Source organism: Myotis lucifugus, unplaced genomic scaffold, assembly GCF_000147115.1.
Source record: "Myotis lucifugus unplaced genomic scaffold, Myoluc2.0 scaffold_120, whole genome shotgun sequence".
NCBI classification, from domain to species: domain Eukaryota; kingdom Metazoa; phylum Chordata; class Mammalia; order Chiroptera; family Vespertilionidae; genus Myotis; species Myotis lucifugus.
In genome coordinates this window covers 3,123,953-3,142,260 of record NW_005871168.1, presented here as the reverse complement: position 1 = coordinate 3,142,260, position 18,308 = coordinate 3,123,953, and positions in this window count along the sequence as shown.

Genomic DNA, 18,308 nt, shown 5'->3' with positions numbered 1-18,308 from the left:
GAACAGAAAAATAAATAAATAAATAAATAAATAAATAAAACACTTCACTCCCCATGAAATCATCATCACTTGTTTCCTGAATAAAAGGTTCTTAATAACCAAACAAAAACAAAACAAAACAAAACAAACCTGGTAATTATATTGTTTATTTGTGTATTATTTATTACTACCTCCTCTAATCAATGTTCTCTATGAAGGAAAAAACTGTGTCTATTACTCATCACCAAATCTTCAATTTTTTAAACAGTGCCTGGCATATAGTGGAAACCTTTTACCGCACTATCCCATTAAGAAATTAAGTGAAAGAAACCCTGGCCTGATAGCTCAGATGGGTAGAGTGTCATTTCAATACGCCAAGGCTATGAGTTTGATCCTGATTCAGGGCACATATAAGAATCAAGCAGTGAATGCATGAATAAGTGGAACAACACATTGATGTTTCTCTCTCTCCCTAAAAATCAATCAATAATAATTGCACTTTTTGAGAAATATTAGATAAGGAGATCAACAAATACTTCTGATAAAATTAATAACTTGAATAAGTAGAAACACAATTGTTTTCAGTGTATTTTCTTGTATTTTTACAGTATTTTGTATATTACAGTATTTAATGAACTGGTTTCAGATATTCATTTTGTACAAACAGGTATTAAATCAGGATGGTTTATAAAAAGAACTTCAAAATAAGAAAATGGAAGCATATATTGTGCTTTGCTTCTTATTCCCTTATTTAAGCAGGGTGCCTAATAATTTAGTTTGAATATTCACTTAAAAATAGAGATAATGTAGGCATTGTAACCTGGATACATTGTTTTAAACTCAAGAGACTCATAAAATGAATCCCATTTTTTTCCAAAGAAAATACATTTATTTTACATATTACATGTGAGAAAGGATTATTTAATGTTATCCATCTTCTGGAAAACAAAAGCATAATAGCTATATCTCTGCAAATCTGCATTTATGGTAAATCTGTCCTTTTGTTTTAAAGAAAGCTTAGGCATTTTAATCAGTTTATCTCTTATATCTTGAAAAACTTTCCACCTAAACATTTTTCTCTTTTTTACTTTATTTTTCCCATCACCATTTATCCCTCCACCACTTCTACACACCTCCTACTTCCCCCTGCAATCGCCAAGCACACTGTTGTCCGCATCCATGAGTTCTTTCTCTTTTTTATTCCCTAATCTCTCCAGCCCCCAGCCCCCCTCCTCCAAGAGCCTGCTCTCTGAGTCTTCTACCTAGACATTTTTTAAATCTTGGTTTCTAAGGAGAAAAAATATGAAGCTGCAACTTAGTGACTACTAATTCATTTAATCTATAAATCAGCAGGAACAGAAAAATAATACATATCATTTCTAGAGCTTAAAACTTCCATAAATAAAAATTTCATTTTCTGGTACTGACAACCTGAGTTTCTACTGTGCTGGTGAGTCCTCATCATGTCACTTGCTCTTTATGACTAAAGTAAATATTAAAGCCCACATCCTTGATAGATCTGCAGTGGTCCTCTTTTCCGTTCAGCTTTCGAAATGAAATAAGAGTTCAATAAAATGGTGCACTACAAGTCTTTTGTTCAGCTGCATCCAGTATATCTTTCTATGTGTACAACATATTCATTTCTTCCAAATGTTTTATCGGCCTTGGTGCCTGGAATGATGAAAAAAAAAAGAGTAGAAGCTGAGGTGCTGACATATTTACAGAGGGATTAAAAAAGTATCATGTTTATTGGGCACCGTTATTAAGAATAATATTTAAGCTGATTGGATTTTTTTGTTTTGTATTGTCACAACTAGGATAGGGTTGGTTAGGGTCTGAAAACATTCAGGTGTTTTCACCAAGACACATAATTAAAGTTTAAGAGACCTAGTCTTGGGTATTTAATTCCATCCAGTCTCTCTTCTGAAATCTGAACCAGGATTCAATCTAGGCTCATTTCTTATCTCATTTTAAATCACCATTATATATTGCAGTAGCAACCATGCAAATTAACACATTCATAGAGGTTCGGGACATTCAATAAAGCCTATGAGGATAAAATAAAATGGCCTAGACCTTCCCTTTTCTTAAAATTTCCAGTGCATTGTGCAAGAGAAGAAAAAGCTGCATTTATTTCTAACTGACAAGGTTCTGTGTGTTCTTAAAGTAGTGAAACAGAAAACTACAGTTAATTTCAGGAAAGAGAGAGATTCGGTAGGGCCATGGCAGATGTTTTTCTGTTATGTTATAGAAGACAGAAACTCGACTCAACAAACTTAATCATGAAATATAACTTACTGGTACATTTAATTTGGGAGTTGAAAAAATTGGCTGACTTCAGATAAACTGAGATTTAGGATCTAAACAAGGTTATCTTCCACTCACTTCAATTCTTTTTTTTTTTTAATGAATTTTTATTGATTTCAGAGAGGAAGGGGAAGAGAGAGAGAGAGAGAGAAACATTAATAATGAGAGAGTGAATCATTGATTGGCTGCCTCCTGTATGTTTCCCACTGGGGACAGAGCCCACAATCTGGGCATGTGCCCTCACTGGGAATCGAACCATGATTTCCTGGTTCATAGGCTGACACATGACCACTGAGCCACACTGGCCAGGTTCCCTTCATTTCTTTATTCAGCTTCTGTTGGTCCATTGGTCTCTTTCTTCCCTACTGCAGACGAGCACTCATGATATGGTGAAGCTGACTACCTGGAGACATCTAGTCTTCCTCTACTTATTTTATGACTCTAAAGAAAAAGCTTTGTCCTCATCAAGTCATTCATCCCCACACTTTTTATTGTATACTTATTCCATGCCAGACCTCTCATGAAGATTATATTCTACTGGGGAGAGACAGAAAATAAACAGATGAAACAGATAGAAATAACCATGTGCCCCAATCCCCTTTCTTCTTCCTCTGGAAAAATAACTTCAGCTACTACCAGATGATCTTCAAGAGTCTTTCCAAACAACAGATATCACTTGACTTTTATTCTTATGTTACAAACCCAACCCATTGATGGCTTTGAAGATGAAGTGGGACCATGTGTCAAAAATATGGACAGCCTCTACAAACTGAAAAGGGCAGAGAACAGATACTCCCCTGGAGCCTCCAGAAGGAATGCAGCCTTGTTGGTACCTTGACTTTAGCTTTGTAATACACACTTAAGACTTCTCATCTCCAGAGCTATTAGGTAATAAATTTTGTTTTTTTTTGAACCCGCTAAGTTTGCAGTCATTTATTACAGGAGCAATAGGAAACTGATATGCCCTCTATGTGCCACCACTGCCTGCACCGTGTGCTTCTCCTTTCATTCATGCCTTCTCTTTCCTTCTCATGTCTTCCCTTCGTCTTTTATTTTTTTGCTTTTATGGAAATGTGTGTGTGTGTGTGTGTGTGTGTGTGTTTCCCCATGAGATTCAGTAACTCTAATTCTACTCTGCCCTTCCCTACACTGAATTTGTGGACCTAAAGAAAAGTAATTCTTACCAATCCCAGACACATCATGTAGGGATTAATGATGAACATTAGCTATTTTTTTAATGTGTTTTTTTTTCTTGCTTCTGATTTTACAGACCTCTAATGGGAAAGCCTTCTGTTTTCCTGTGGCTTTAAAAAAGTATGTTTTTATTTTGTCTAACATCATTCATTCAGGAAATAATTATTTATTATCTAATATATGCAAGGCCTAATGTTATGTATCACTAAGATAACTGTGTAAGAAATAAGATTGCAGAGCTGATAGAAGAACCATGGTTCTATAACATCTGAACCTAATTGATAGGTTCTAAGAAACAAAATCTATGCAATAGTATATCGGTTTTGAAAGCATTTGTTGTAAATATTTATTTTTTAGTAGTATTTTAAATAAAAGTAATATGATAGTGATTTCCCTATTGTCCCAAATTGTTTGGGACTATCTACACAAATTAAATTCCAATTATGTTGCATCTTTTAAAGAAATAAGTGTATTGCCCTCTAGGCTTCCCTAAGTCAAAAGAAAAACAAATCAATACAAAGAAATAGTTTTATTCTTTTGCTGGCATCCTAGTTGCCTTGAAAATGCTTGCATATTATAAAATCTCATGTGCACTGCTTTTAAATCTTAGTAAAGCAAATATTACATTATTGCCTTTTTATAAATTCCAGAAGTCTGTGTGTTTTTTCTCGCTACACATAATGAAAGACAAACCTGTCTCTGAGTGATCAAGCAAAGGGGACATTCTGGAGCGTGTACTGTCCGTTTATTCATATCCTACCCCCCTTCAGTTCCCTAAAAGCGAGCTTTATTTAAGTCTTGTTTTAGATCAGCTTTACTATAAAACATTTGGCTCCCGCCTGTGGTTCAAAGCTGTTCTTTGAACAGCTTGAAATCATTAGGGAGGGAGTGGTGGCAAAAGTGGAGCTTCAAAGACCGTGCCCAACTGAAACAATATGCTACACTCAGAGCTAACAAATCAACAGGGAAGATGCTGCGAGCAAGGTCAGAGCTTACAATAAGGTCATTGACTTTTTCAAGGTTGTAGAGACTCATTTGCTGGCCAACAATGACTCAACTGGGCATAACTAGGAGGAAAAAATGAAATATCATCTGTTCTGAAGATGTCACTTATGGTTCAGTTAAGTAAGAAAATGTCTAGGAAAAATGGAATGATTTGATTGTCTGATGAGCATCGAGTCTTGCCTGCAATCAACTCCATTCAGGCTCTAAACTTTAAAGTCTTGAATGAGGCTGATTGCAGTCTTAGTACAAAACATCCTTTCCCTATTAATTAACAACATAAATATATATTTCCAAGATTGGCATTTCCTGAGTGCAATAAGAAAATTGTTCTACTTGACCAGTGTCCATTTTTGAGAGATTTGATAATATGTCTCCTCTAATTCCCTGTATTTTGGCAAGGGATGAAACAGTCATTATGTGCATGGGCTCTAATATCAGATTGCCTGAGTTTACATAACAAATTTGCCACAAAAAGTGGAATTTTGGCCAATTAATTGGGGAGTGCCTCCTTTTCCTCTGTAAAGTAGAGCTGGCTTTAACTGTTATTTAACTAGCCACTTCTTAGTTGTGAGGATTAAATTAAGTAATTAATACTTCTGTAAAGCAATTGGAAAAATACTTGTCACATAATAGATGCTCAATAAATATTAGCTATTTGTACTAGTCAGCTGTCTCTACAGAAACAGAATTGATAGAATGTGTGTATATACAAAAATTTATTGTAAAGAATTGGCTCCTTGCAATCTCATAGCATTACTGTAAGGTTCAAATGTGTTATTATATGTAAAGTATTTACAATAGTTCCTGGCATATTGGAAACACTGGATAACCATAATTTATTAATTATTTCTAGTAATTGATTACGATTATTATTTTATTATTATGTATAGTTGGTAAGCAAACAATCTTTATTTGTTTCCACACCTGTCTTTCCTATTAGGCCACAAAATACCCGAAGCTAAAAACCCTGACATTATTACAGAAACTGCCACAATGATTGTTCAATAAACAATTGTTAAATGAATAAGTGAATGTTCTGTGGTCTCTTTGTATCCCAGGCACAGTACCTCCTCGAGCCTGGTTCAGATCACAGCTTCAGAGTGAAAAACTTCCTAGTCCAGAAGATGAACAGTTTGAGGAAGAGTGTGTTCTGTTCCCATGTGGAGGGCTGGGCATCTGAGCAACATGTAGAGTTGCTTGTCTTCCAACAACTACTCAAAACCTTCCCTCTTTCCTAACAGATACCTCATCTTGTGTATTCAACCTCCTAAGCAGAGCTCAGTGCTCTGGTGGGGTGGAAAATGGGGCAACAGTGACACGGGCCCAGGCAGTGAAACATCATTAAAATGCACCAATTATGAACGCCTCCTTTCTTCACCTGGGATTGATTTAGGCATGGGCCTGCAGCGCGTTCCTTCTCAGTTGGTAAACCGTGGTGGGTAGTCGCTATCTTGTGACCACAGTTAAGCTAACATGTTAAAATTGGCAGAACTAATAATCAACACAAACTGCATACCTGATGAATTTTTGTTGACCTTTTGAATTCCACAATCCAGGCATAATTTTCTCTTAAAACTTCTATTTGTAGGAGATTTTAAGTATTCCTTGTTTATGTTGCCTGGAGGATTTTTTTGTTTGTTTGCTTTATAGTGTGCAGGAAAATTACTATCAACAACATGGTAGACCAAGGAAGAAAGACATGTTGATCAACCAGGACATGTTATTGTCATTAAAAAGAATTACAGTTTCCTGGCAGCAAGTTGTTGGGATACTATATTAAAACTATAATGATAGCCCTGCCATCATTTTTTCTATTGATACTGCCTCTTACAGGTTGGTGAGTCAAACATAACTATTTTTCCAGGAAAGAATGTAGAATTTAGAGCACAAAACTGCTGCTTGAGAGAAAGGCATTCTTTATATTATACATTTATTTGTTTACTAGGGGCCCAGTGCACGAATTTGTGCACCTTGAAAGGAACTGTGGGCTATGAGTCTGTAGTAGGCACAGGGAAGGGTCTCAGCCCATCCTCCATGCCCCCACCTGGCCCCTCACACCGTGGTCCGGGGCAGCCCTGTTCTCCTGCAGGCAGCCTTGCTCCTGCCACTGCCACTCCCACACACTGACAGTGCGGGCCCCCGCTCGCACCTACTGATGGTGCGAAGAGATTGGGGCCAGCGCCAGCAGTGGGTGTGAGCAGGGCTGGCACCATCAGCGGGTGTGAGCAGTGGCTGCTGCCCTGATCGGCCCTCAGGAGCAGGGGGAGGTGGAGAAGCCCTCAGGGCCGATTGGGGCTGGCAGCCACCACTCGCACCGGCTGACAGTGCTGAGCGATTGGGGCCTGCGCTGGGCGCCGATAGTGGGTGCGAGTGGGGCCAGAACCAGCAGCAGGTGCAAGCACAGGGTGGGACCACAGTGTGCAGGAACAAAGAATTTTGAGTAACCACCAGAGGGCCCCCCCCCATGACAGCGACCAGTGCCCCACCTTGGTCTGGTGCCCCTGCTCACCTGCTCCACCATCCCACCACAGCCAATGCCCACCATGTTCTGCGTGTGCCCCCTGGTGGTCAGCGCACGTCATAGCGACCGGTTGCTTGATTGTTCGGTTGTTCCACCATTCAGTCTATTTGCATATTAGCCTTTTATTATATAGGATTTTACTAGAAGCTAGAGTCAAATTAGTCTTGTCATTTTTTAATTTAGGTAATTTTTTTTCTGTGGTCAAACTTTTTATTAGTCTGATATTGAGCAGTAACTGCAATTCCCTTGTTATGTTGAGGATGATGAATTACAAAGTAATGAAATATGTGGAGATATTCCTTGTTAATAAACACATTCTAATGTGCAAATAGTCTGTATGTTTTTTTTCTCTAATACTTTGCTTGGTGACTTTAGCCTTTGTAGGTATAGCATAGTTTATAAAAACACCTTGGTTTTATATTAAAAAGATAACCAAGCATTTATCATTATTAAATCCTTAAAGTAGGTTATAACAAAGCAGCATGAATTTACTTTATATAAATATATGTAAATAGATACCAGAGTATATTTACATCAGAATAATTATATTAATAAAGTTTTATCTGACATCTATTTTTATATAAGTGATATTTATATTTTCTTGTGTTTATTCTTAAAAACGTTCAAAAATGAACATGTAAATCCTATGTTATTTTTGGGGGGAGAAGGAAACCATTTTAAGAGTAGAAAATGTCATTTGAAAATAAATAGTGTGCTATTTCTTATGACCAGGTTTGAATAATGATACTCTTTGTAACATCTAGAGATTGATATTCATACATAAGGATAGCACCTCTTAACCCTTCTACTGCCCTTCAGAGAAAGATGTGGAATGGGCAGCATTCATTTCCGACAAATCATCTTGAATGTCCTCAGGCTTAACCTCAGTTCTTAGTAGGCAAGCTATTTCTCTACTTCTTTCTCTCCTCTTCACTCAAGAAAATTTATATTGGAATGCAAGAAAGGAGAGTGGCCACATTTTATAAGTTGTATGAGCTCTAATTATTTTCTCACGACTATTTTCAAGCTTGATATTATTAGTGACAAATAGGCATTGCCTTTTTATTATTATTATTTTTTTAATTCTCACCCAAGGATATTTTTCCATTGATTTTCAGAGGGAGTGGAAAGGAAGGAGAGGGGGAGACAGAGAGAGAAGGGAGAAAGAGAGAGAAACATCAATATGAGAGAGACACATCGGTTGGTTGTCTCCCGCTTATGCCCCAAACGGGGTGGGGACACGACCTGCAACCCAGGTATGGAAGCTGCAAACCAGGTATATGCCCTTGACCAGAATCAAACCTGAGACCCTTGGGTGAGCAGACCAATGCTCTAACTACTGAACCATGCCAGCAAGAGCTGTATTGCCTATTTAGACTCACTCAGTGGAGATCTGGACTAGGAAAGAAGTTCTAAGACAGTGTTGCTCAAATTCACATATACCTCAGTTACCTGGGTGAGCATCTAAACTCCAGTTCTTAGTCAGTAGGTCTTAGGTGGGGTCTGAAATCCTGAATTTTTCACAAGCTTCCAGGTAATGTCAATGTTGTTGGTTGTGTAACAAAGGATTAAGGTAGACACTCAGGTATAGTAAGCAGAGAGGCAAGTGAGGCACTGTGCCCACATCTATAGTGAACTCAGAGAGGCAATATGAACTTGAAATCAGTAAAAGCCTCATGGAGTGTCCCAGGTAAAGGAAGCTTTTAGTGTCCAGTGGGAAGTTGCCATTCAGAGCTAACAGTCATGGTCACCGCATTTCTTTAACAAACATATAGAGCTTGTCATATGCTGGGCATTATTCTGTGAACTTCCAGATATTAATTTATTTAAGACTCTTAGCAGCCCGAAAGGTAGGTTCCATTATTTTTATTCTTCCCATTAGTTTACCTGTTCAGAAACTAAAGAACGTCACAGCTCATGAATGAGCATGCTTGGATTGTACGCCAGCAGAAGGCTCCAAGCTCCTAAGCTTAACCACAAAGTCATGTTACTTCTCTGACCCAGGTAGATGCCATCAGAAGCACTGACCTAATGAAGTAACCAGAGAGTGGGGGATGGAGTTGTTCTTAGGTTCATCCGGTCTGCTTGTAAGGAAAAAGGCTAAGAGACTATATAGGACTGAGGTCCATTCCTTGTGGTTCAGAGATTCTTGCCATATGGCTTCTGTGTTTTGGAACCAAGGCGGGCCTAAACACGTGTGTGTGTGTGTGTGTGTGTGTGTGTGTGTGTGTGTGTGTAAAACTCTGAATGTTGGGATGGGGACTGGGTATTAGGGATTAATTGGCAAATATCTGGGAAAGATAAAGGGTTAATTTCTCAGAATCTTTGTAAAATAGCATCTCATCAAAATTTTATAGCATCTCCCTGACAGAGATTGAAAGCTTTTGTCACTAGCCTTAGGTTGCAAAATAAGTCAAGGTCAAATTTAGTACACCCTCAGGACTGTCAGTTTTAGATCTAGCTTCTTTTAAATCTTATTTCAGTTCCTGGGAAGAATCATTAGAATATTCAAACCTAAATATCCCTGCTGTTAACCGCTCTCCATTAAAATTACCATAATAACCAGGACAAAGGAGCACGTATGTAATAATGCTCATATGCACTTCAGATTGTCCCAACCAAATTAATGACTAATTCTGAGGCTCAGGTAGTGGGAGCTGGAGGAGATTTTTGAGGTGAGGTGTCAGACTTCAAAGTAAACTCCTACTCTGACACAGCAGGCTGCAGTCGTCCAGCAGGACAGCTGCCTGGGGGCAATGGTCCTCAAGTCCCAGTAGAAGGGAGGAAATTTGCATTCACACTGTGTGTGTTTGTTTATGGCTAAACTTTAGTTCTTAAGTACTCACTAGTATTCCCATGAACATTGGATAATGGAAGATGAAAGTGAATTTGAGGGAACCAAAGGGAAGGAAAACAATGCCCAGGCCCCTCCTAAGTAGACCATTTTTTCCCAGACGCTTCAGATCAGTACCTGGTCACAACAGTGTGTTTAAAAGTTGCCTTTTCTGTTGGTTTTAGGCTAACTTTTGCCACATTTCGATCTCTCTTTTCTGGAGCATTTTCTGTGACTAAATGTGCCGCCAATTCTGTCTCCACACTTGCTGTATTGGCTCAGCTCTCTGACAGGGCTGTCTCGCTTTGATTGGCAGTTACAGGGGATGGGCGATGTTTCAGGTCAGTGCTGCCGGAGACTGTAAAGGTTGATGCATGGTGACGATTTATTATTTCTGATGACTAATTATAGGGAGGTTTGTGTTTCATGGGTATTTTGATGGGTGTTCTTTGCAGAGTCATCACATTTCCCCAAATATTTCAATACTTCAACCTTTGTCAACACCTAAAAGATATTACCTTTCTCTGTGGGTTAAGGGAGATAAGGAAGCGGAAAATGTTTATATGGTCAATTTCATGATTTCCTAGAGAGGAATTATGAAGGTTTAGGAGGGAGATGACTGATCTCAAGATTTGAAGGATTAAGACTAGGCTCAGAGAAAGGTGTATTAGGCATTAGAAGGTGCTTATTTGCAGGAAATCGATAGAAAGCATACATCTTAAGAATGCAATGTGATTGTTTTATCTTGATTTGTTAAATACCTCAAATATCATATGCCTGGAATTTAACATTGTCTAAAAGACTCATAAAAATTTATCTCCTTAAACACTGGATTGTTTTTTTAAAAATAGACTGTATTAAGCCTACTTACAAAAAAAAAATAGGCGTATTGCTAATCAGCCCAAATTATGTGTAAAATTTATAGGAAAAAACAGTGGCTTAAGTGAAGCATAATAATTATTTAATTTGATTAGCAGATTTTTAAAAATGGAAAATTATAATAGTTTTTGTTGAAGCAATAAACAACTCCAAAGTCTTATGGTTGTAAAAACAAATACAGGGTGTCCCAAAAAATGTATACACACTTAAAAAGCTGATAGCTAAATTTTGAAAATGAAATGTATTTTAATAAACACTGCCTTCATAATTATTAAAAGTGTTTGTATACATTATTTTGGACACCTTATATGTATTTGTCAGACAAGTTTCAGGAGAATGGTGGGTTAACTATGCCACTGCTAGGCTCACAGGCCTTTTAATAAATTTATTTTTATTTATTTATTAATTAAATTTATTGGGGTGACATTGGTCAGCATGAACATATTTTTCAGGTGTGGGTTTCTATGTTACCACTGGCCTTCATCCCTCCCTCATTCCAGGCTTCAGAGAGAAGGAACAGCCACTCTCTGGGCCATGTTGTTTTTCACAGCAAAGGACAGAAGCTCAAGAGGATAAAGCCAAACCACAAAAGTACATTTAAAGTTCCTGCTTGAAAATGCTGTAAGTCCATGGATACTCATGTCCCATTGGCCAAAGTCATGTGACCAAACCCAAACAAAGCCATTGAGGTGGCCAAAGCAAATTCCAACTATGAGGAAGTATAATAAAGTCAGGAATAAAATGAATAATTATGCATAATTAATACCACCTATCGCAGTGACCCCAAACTTTGAGGTAGAAAAACTTTAGAAATAAAACAACAGAAAAAAATTGAGAGCAGTAACATAAATGGGATGGCTATGAGGGAGATATATTTAGTCTATAAATTCTGAGAATACTTGTGCTTTCTAGACAGTTTTGAATGACTCAGAAACTCAACTTAGGGTTCTCCAGCACCTGATAGATCCTTTTTGCCCTACACCTACAAGAATTTGTAGTAAATAATATTTGGAGAATAAAGATTATCACTTAACTCATCACTTATTAAGAGGCAGGCTTTGTGCCATTCTGGCTGTGGAGGTCAGTTGGTTAGAGCATCACCAAATAGGCCAAAGTTGTGGGTTCGATCCGGGGTCAGGGAACATATAAGAATCAACCATTGACTGCATAAATAAGTGGAACAATAAATTGATGTTTCTCTCTCTCTCTTCCCTTTCTCTCTCTCTCTTAAATCAATTTAAAAAAAGTTAGGCTTTGTGCTGAAATCCAAGAACCTGTTGAAGTCATCATGGATTCTCTTTCTACATGGAACTCAGGCTAAAAGAAGAACAACCTTATTTGTTGGAGGCTCACCTACTTCCTAAGCCCTGCAGTTAGCTTTCACTGAATAGCAGAACAGTCTTTCTGATCTTATCAGACTGAACATTTTGACCAGACTGAAAATTTCTTATTAATTGGTTTTTCTCAGTACTTAACTACACTAACTCTGCTGTTACCAGTAGATTGTACTAGTGTGAGACTATGGCTTATTTTCACTCTTAATTGCCTTTCAAATTGGGTTTATCCACCACTAGGTTGTAAGGGACTGAATTCACCTAGTTTACTGTAGCATCCCAGCATTAAGCTGAATTCTAGACTTTCAGTGTTGCTCAATAAATGTTTGTTGAACCATGTTGTATATTATAAAAAGAAATACAGTCACATGCTGCTTAATGATGGGGATGCATTCTGAGAAGTGCATTGTTAGGCAATTTTGTCATGCACCACTTAAGGGCAGGTTACATTCTGAGCAACGTGTTGTTAGCTGATTTTGTCCTTGTGTGAACATCATACGGTACACTTACACAAGCCTCAATGGTATAGCCTACAACACAGCTAGGCTATAACATGCTGTACAGGAATGTTCCTAGGCTAGAAGCCTGTACAGCATGTTACTGTATAAAACAAAACAACATTAAATAAAGCACAACAAAAAATGATGGAATCAAGAGACACGGTAAACATGAGATGTATGGGAAACACAGCATACTGTTTTACAGCAAATTTTCTTTTTATAGGTAGAAATAGTATACTCTAAAATAATGACAAATAGTATAGTATAGTAAATACATAAACCAGTAACATAGTTGTTTGTCATGATCAAGTATTATATATTATACATAAGTGTATGTGCTACACTTTTACATGACTGGCAGCACAGTAGGTTTGTTTACACCAGCATCACCACAAACACCTGACCACCATGTAGCGTTACAACATCACTAGGCACTGGGAATTTTTTAGCTTCTTACGGCACCATCGTTGTATGTGCAGCCCGTCATTGACTGGACCTTGGTTATGTGGGGCATGATCGTATGAAGGATGATACGGAGATTTTAGAGGTCAGCTATGAAATATCCAAAATCTACAGCTGAAAAGTACTAGATTTAGAAAGAGAAATGTGTCTTCTCCACAGAAAGAGAGATTAAGAATGAATCTTAAGAATTCCTCATAGAGAAATGATGGAAACTGGGATTTACTAAGGTTGAGGTGTTGACAGGAGGGCCCTGGCATCTACATTGAGTCAGCCTCTTGTATTTTCCTACAACTAAACTCTCAAGGCTTTTTAGAGAATCATCAGCAAATGAAAATGTCTATTAAATAAACATTTAATAAATGTCACAACCTTCTGGCCCTTTAAATACAGTTCCTCATGTTGTGACCCAACCATAAAATTATTTTCATTGCTACTTCATAACTGTAATGTTGCTACTGTTATGAATCATAATGTAAATATCTGATATTCAGGATGGTCTTAGGTGACCCCTGTGAAAGGGTCGTTCGACCGCCAAAGGGGTCGCGACCCACAGGTTGAGAACCGCTGCCTTAGATTAGTCAAGGACATAATTTCCACACTGTCCTCTTTGCTAGCTGCAAAATAATCAGTTTAATAAAATATATAAATAAACAAGTTCACTATTCCCTGGTTACATACAGCCCCCCCCATCTCCTCTTTCCCTCTTATTAACCCTGTCTTTATCTTTTTTTTTCCTTGAATGAGTCCCTCACATGTCAGTAAATAATTTGTATGCAAATTACTTAAGCAGCCTGCAGAATCACTTCCTAAATGTCTTTGAGTTATTCTTGGATAATCTGAGAAGGGTGAGTAAGTGATTTCTGAGACTGCTCATAAAGCTACGGGAAATCTCAGATTGAAGAGGCTATAAGGTAGGCCTGGCCAGACAGTGAATGCCTTTGTATAGGTAAGACTAGGAAATTTTGAAACTATCCTATAATCTATGTAGAAAAATGGAAGCATTTAAAAAAGCAGAATTATGATCAGCACTACTTTATAATTAATTAGTTAACTAGTTAATTAATTAAGTCAGTATCAATTTGCTGAGCACCCATATACTACCAAAACATGTGGTAAGCAATGATGAGCCACATATGCCTGATGTCTGTTGTCCAGAGGCTAAAAGCTAGTGTGGGGATAGATGATCAAAAAGCATACAACTAAATAACTAAATATTTCTTACAAACCATGGTATGGGTTTCGTGAAGGAAAAGCACTCCTTTATTATCTCATACACACAAATCCAGAAAAAAAAGAGATTCCAACATTCAGGAGCCTATTTTAGGTGTGATTTAAGCACTCAGATTATTTCCCTATTTTTTATTGAAGCTTCTCAGTTGTAGGATTTGCCTTCAAGATTGTCTCCTCATGGATGGGGAGCTATACTAGTCCTTAGTACTGTGTCAGCACACAACCTCCAGAGGAGAGAAGAATGTCTTTCTCTTCTTTACCCTTTTAAAGGGGGATACGTTTGCCAGAAGCCCTCTGGCTGAGTCTTTCTAGTAGCTAATAACCAAAATTGTGCCAAACATCCATTCCTGTACAAATCATTGGTGAGGGTTAAGGAAATATCTTGATTGGTACCTGTGTTGTCTAATAACATAACCATTAGTCACATGTGACTATTTAAATTTAAATTAAATACAATAAAAAATCAGTGCATCATTTGCTCCAGGCACAATTCAAATGCTTTATAGTCACAGGTGGTCAGTGGCTACTATATTGAGCCAAACCAGCTAGGGCACTTAAAATATTTTTGATTTCTGCTTTCTGTTTGTTCATTGTCTAGGCAACATGAATAGAGCAAATTGCAAAAAGTTAAAAGAAAATATTTCAAATCAAGCAAATACTTCAACGTCTTAATTTGTTAATTTTAGACAGGTGTGTGTGCGTGTGTGCGTGTGTGTGTGTGAGTGTGTGTATGTGTGTGTGTGTGTGCATGTGTATGCACATTTAGGGCAGAAGTGAAGATGAGTATTTTTTATAAATGCATTATGAAAATATCTTCATTCACATGAGGGCTTTGTGTGGCTAATTGTGTAGGAGTTACGAATCTATATGGTGTCTTCACAAATATTTTATGAGGATGGTACCTCAGAGAAGGGATTAGGTTAGATATTTGTTGCATAAAAATATTAAACCTATTTTAACTACTACACTCAGGTCAATATTATTTACAGATAGTTTACTGCCTGCAGATAAAAAGTATCTATGTCTATATGAAAGTTATAGAGCCTTCTACTTTGTGATATAATTTTAAAAGAATATTTAAAAAGAGAATGGTAGTAAATTGCAGATTCTTTATCAGGACAAATCAATTTTAAAAGTTTATTAATAAAAGGTACAAGATCAACTCGGTTGGTGTGGTTAGGCCTTGACCTATGAACCAGGAGGTCATGGTTTGATTCCAGTCAGGGCACATGCCCATGTTGTGGGCTCGATCCCCAGTATGGGGCATGCAGGGGGCAGCCAATCAATGATTCTCTCTCATCATTGATGTTTCTATCTCTCTCCCTCTCCCTTCCTCTCGGAAATCAATCATATATATATATATATATATTTAAGTATAGGCTCAGTTATATGAATCAATCTAACAAAATTTGAGAAGATACCCAATTTTCATCACACACTAGGGGGAAAAAATAATAGGGCCTAATTGAACCGTCAGCTACTGTTTTGTGCTATGATGAGATCTGAGAACAGGGTTCAACAGCCACATGATTGCAGCAGAGGCTGGTAGAGTGTATGAATGGTGGGAAACTGTCTACATAAAAATCTTAGTGGAAAGACAACTTTTTCCTAGAGATAAAGAGTAGTGATGATTCCCCTTGCCCCAATCAAGTTGACCACAGAAACAACCTTTTCAATAAAAGCAAAGTTTTGGTGGTCTTTTCAGAAGAGATAATACTTTTTACGAGTACAGCTACAGATCTAAAACACATTATTCTAGTATTCTGAACTTTTTTAAATTATAAATTTCATATGTTTCACATGACTTTTTATATAGTACAGCTTTGGCTAATAGGTGTATGTATATTTCTAATAGTGTATGCAAGTATGCTTTTTACATTTGTGTGTTTTGTGCATTGTGTATAGGTATAAATTTTTTAAAATTTCAAAATTTCCTAGTGAAATCCTCAGCTTCCTTCCCTGCCGAACAGTCTTTGTTAGGCTTCACTTACTCCTCTGCTCACACTGATTTGTGAGCCAATCCAAAGTCACATCTACTGCTTTATACAACATATGTCTGTGAAGGTCTCTCACTGCACATGTCAAGACAACGCTCTTGAGCATATGTGAGTTATTTATCATCAAACAGATTTCATAGTAACAGGTGCATCCATGGAACCCAAATATATAAAAGACTAATTTCCTTTATTCTCTTAAAAGACAGTGACTAAAAGTGATAAGATAATGGCTCGAATCCTAGACAACTAAAAGCTTCCAGCAGATGTAGCTCTTGAAGCTTTTACCAAACACTGGGAAAGCATTATGCAGTCATTGCAGGCAAATGGGGGAGATGACTGGAAGATATTAATAAACTCAAGCTTCTCTCTTAGAACAATGGAAAGTTTATACCTGAAAGCACCTTGAGAGGTGCTCTCATTCAACCTCCTTATTTATTGAGGCCAAAAATAGGATGGATGGTTTGCCTAAACTCAGAAGTTGTTCCTACAGGAACCAGGTGTGAACAACAACTAGCCCAGGGTTCTTTGATCCCGTCACCGGTCCACCTTTCTGTAAAATACAGCAAACATCTTGGTTTTTGTTTTGTTTTGTTTTTTATCTATTAACTTAGTAATGTCTTGAATATAGCTTTTTCCACCTTCTCTTTATATTTATTATTCTCTTTTAGTTATTACTCCAAATTTGTGAAATGCTCTTTGTGTTTGTATGAAGAAAATGTAAACTACACTGCAAAGAATGATTTGAAAAGAATATTAGCCGGCAGAAATTCTGTGCTGTGTATGTTGCACCTGCCATGTAATAGTATTTTCTGCCGGCAGCATCCATATGATCACTTGACACAGAATTAAAAACCAGCAGCTCTGAGAGCAGGGCTGTGCGGCCCCCACCCGGCCCTCATCACCGGTGGCTGAGCTCATGCACACTCACTCACAGTGAGTGCAAAAATCAGCTCTGAACCTGGCCACTCCACTGTGTTGTGTCACTTGCTCAGACCGTGCATGACAAATCCTCAAATGCGTTTGGTGACATTTAGAGAGCACTGTGGACTCTGCCAATATGCCTAGCAATCAGAGTGTGCATGACAAATTATGAAACACATACTGTGAAAATTATGGACCCTGTCACGGTGCCAATCTGCTGCTGAAAACCTACTGCTGCTAGAAGTAATGTTGGCATAAATTTGTTGCTAAATTCAATCGTATTTCTAATTCAGTAATGGATTGATCTTAATGGTGAGTTGCTGTACCTGTTTAGGTTTCAAAGAGGTACCGAGGGAGCTAATGACCTCACCTGCTATTGTAGATACCGGAGGAATGGAATACTTTCCCCACTTTTCTCTGTTGATGGCTCTTACCCACCTCTTTGTATCACACAGGGTTGATGCACAGGCCCTGATCTTCCCTTGTAGACCACTATATTGTAAGAGCTATATCCACATGCACTAAAACTTTGTGGTTAATTACACCCTTAATTCAGACAATCCTCGCCCGGAGGTACTTGCCTGAAGAGCCAAGAGCAGCAGGAGAGTATGAAGTGGAGTAGGAGCAGCTCCAACCAGCTCCCCTAGAGAAGCAGACAGTTAGAACCTGGGCAAGTTAGTGCTGACACTCAGTGAATCATCGCATCAGGTCATTAAATGACAGGCACTGGGCAAGCTACTGCACAAACCCACAATCACAAACTAACAGCAGCAACAACAACAAATCCCAGCAATTTAGAGAAAGGAAAAGAATATAGGAACTAGTTTTTCATAAAAACATATAGTCAAGGACACCATCCCATGGCCTGATAGAAATGTGAGCCTAATGATTTCTGTATTTAGAGTGTATACTTTCTAAAGAACATTTCTACTGACTTATATGGGAAAATGTAAATTATAACTAGTGTGGTATTGAGTTTATGTTTACAAAGCTGAGGGCTATAGCTTTTGTGTGCATTTTGTTTTAACTTTATAATTGCAGCTTTAATTTTATTTTCTTACTTTTGGTTGGATTAGTCCACATTTATAAGAATATAGTATTCTTACAGTAATGTCATGATGGTTTCTATTTTTGAACAGTTATCTT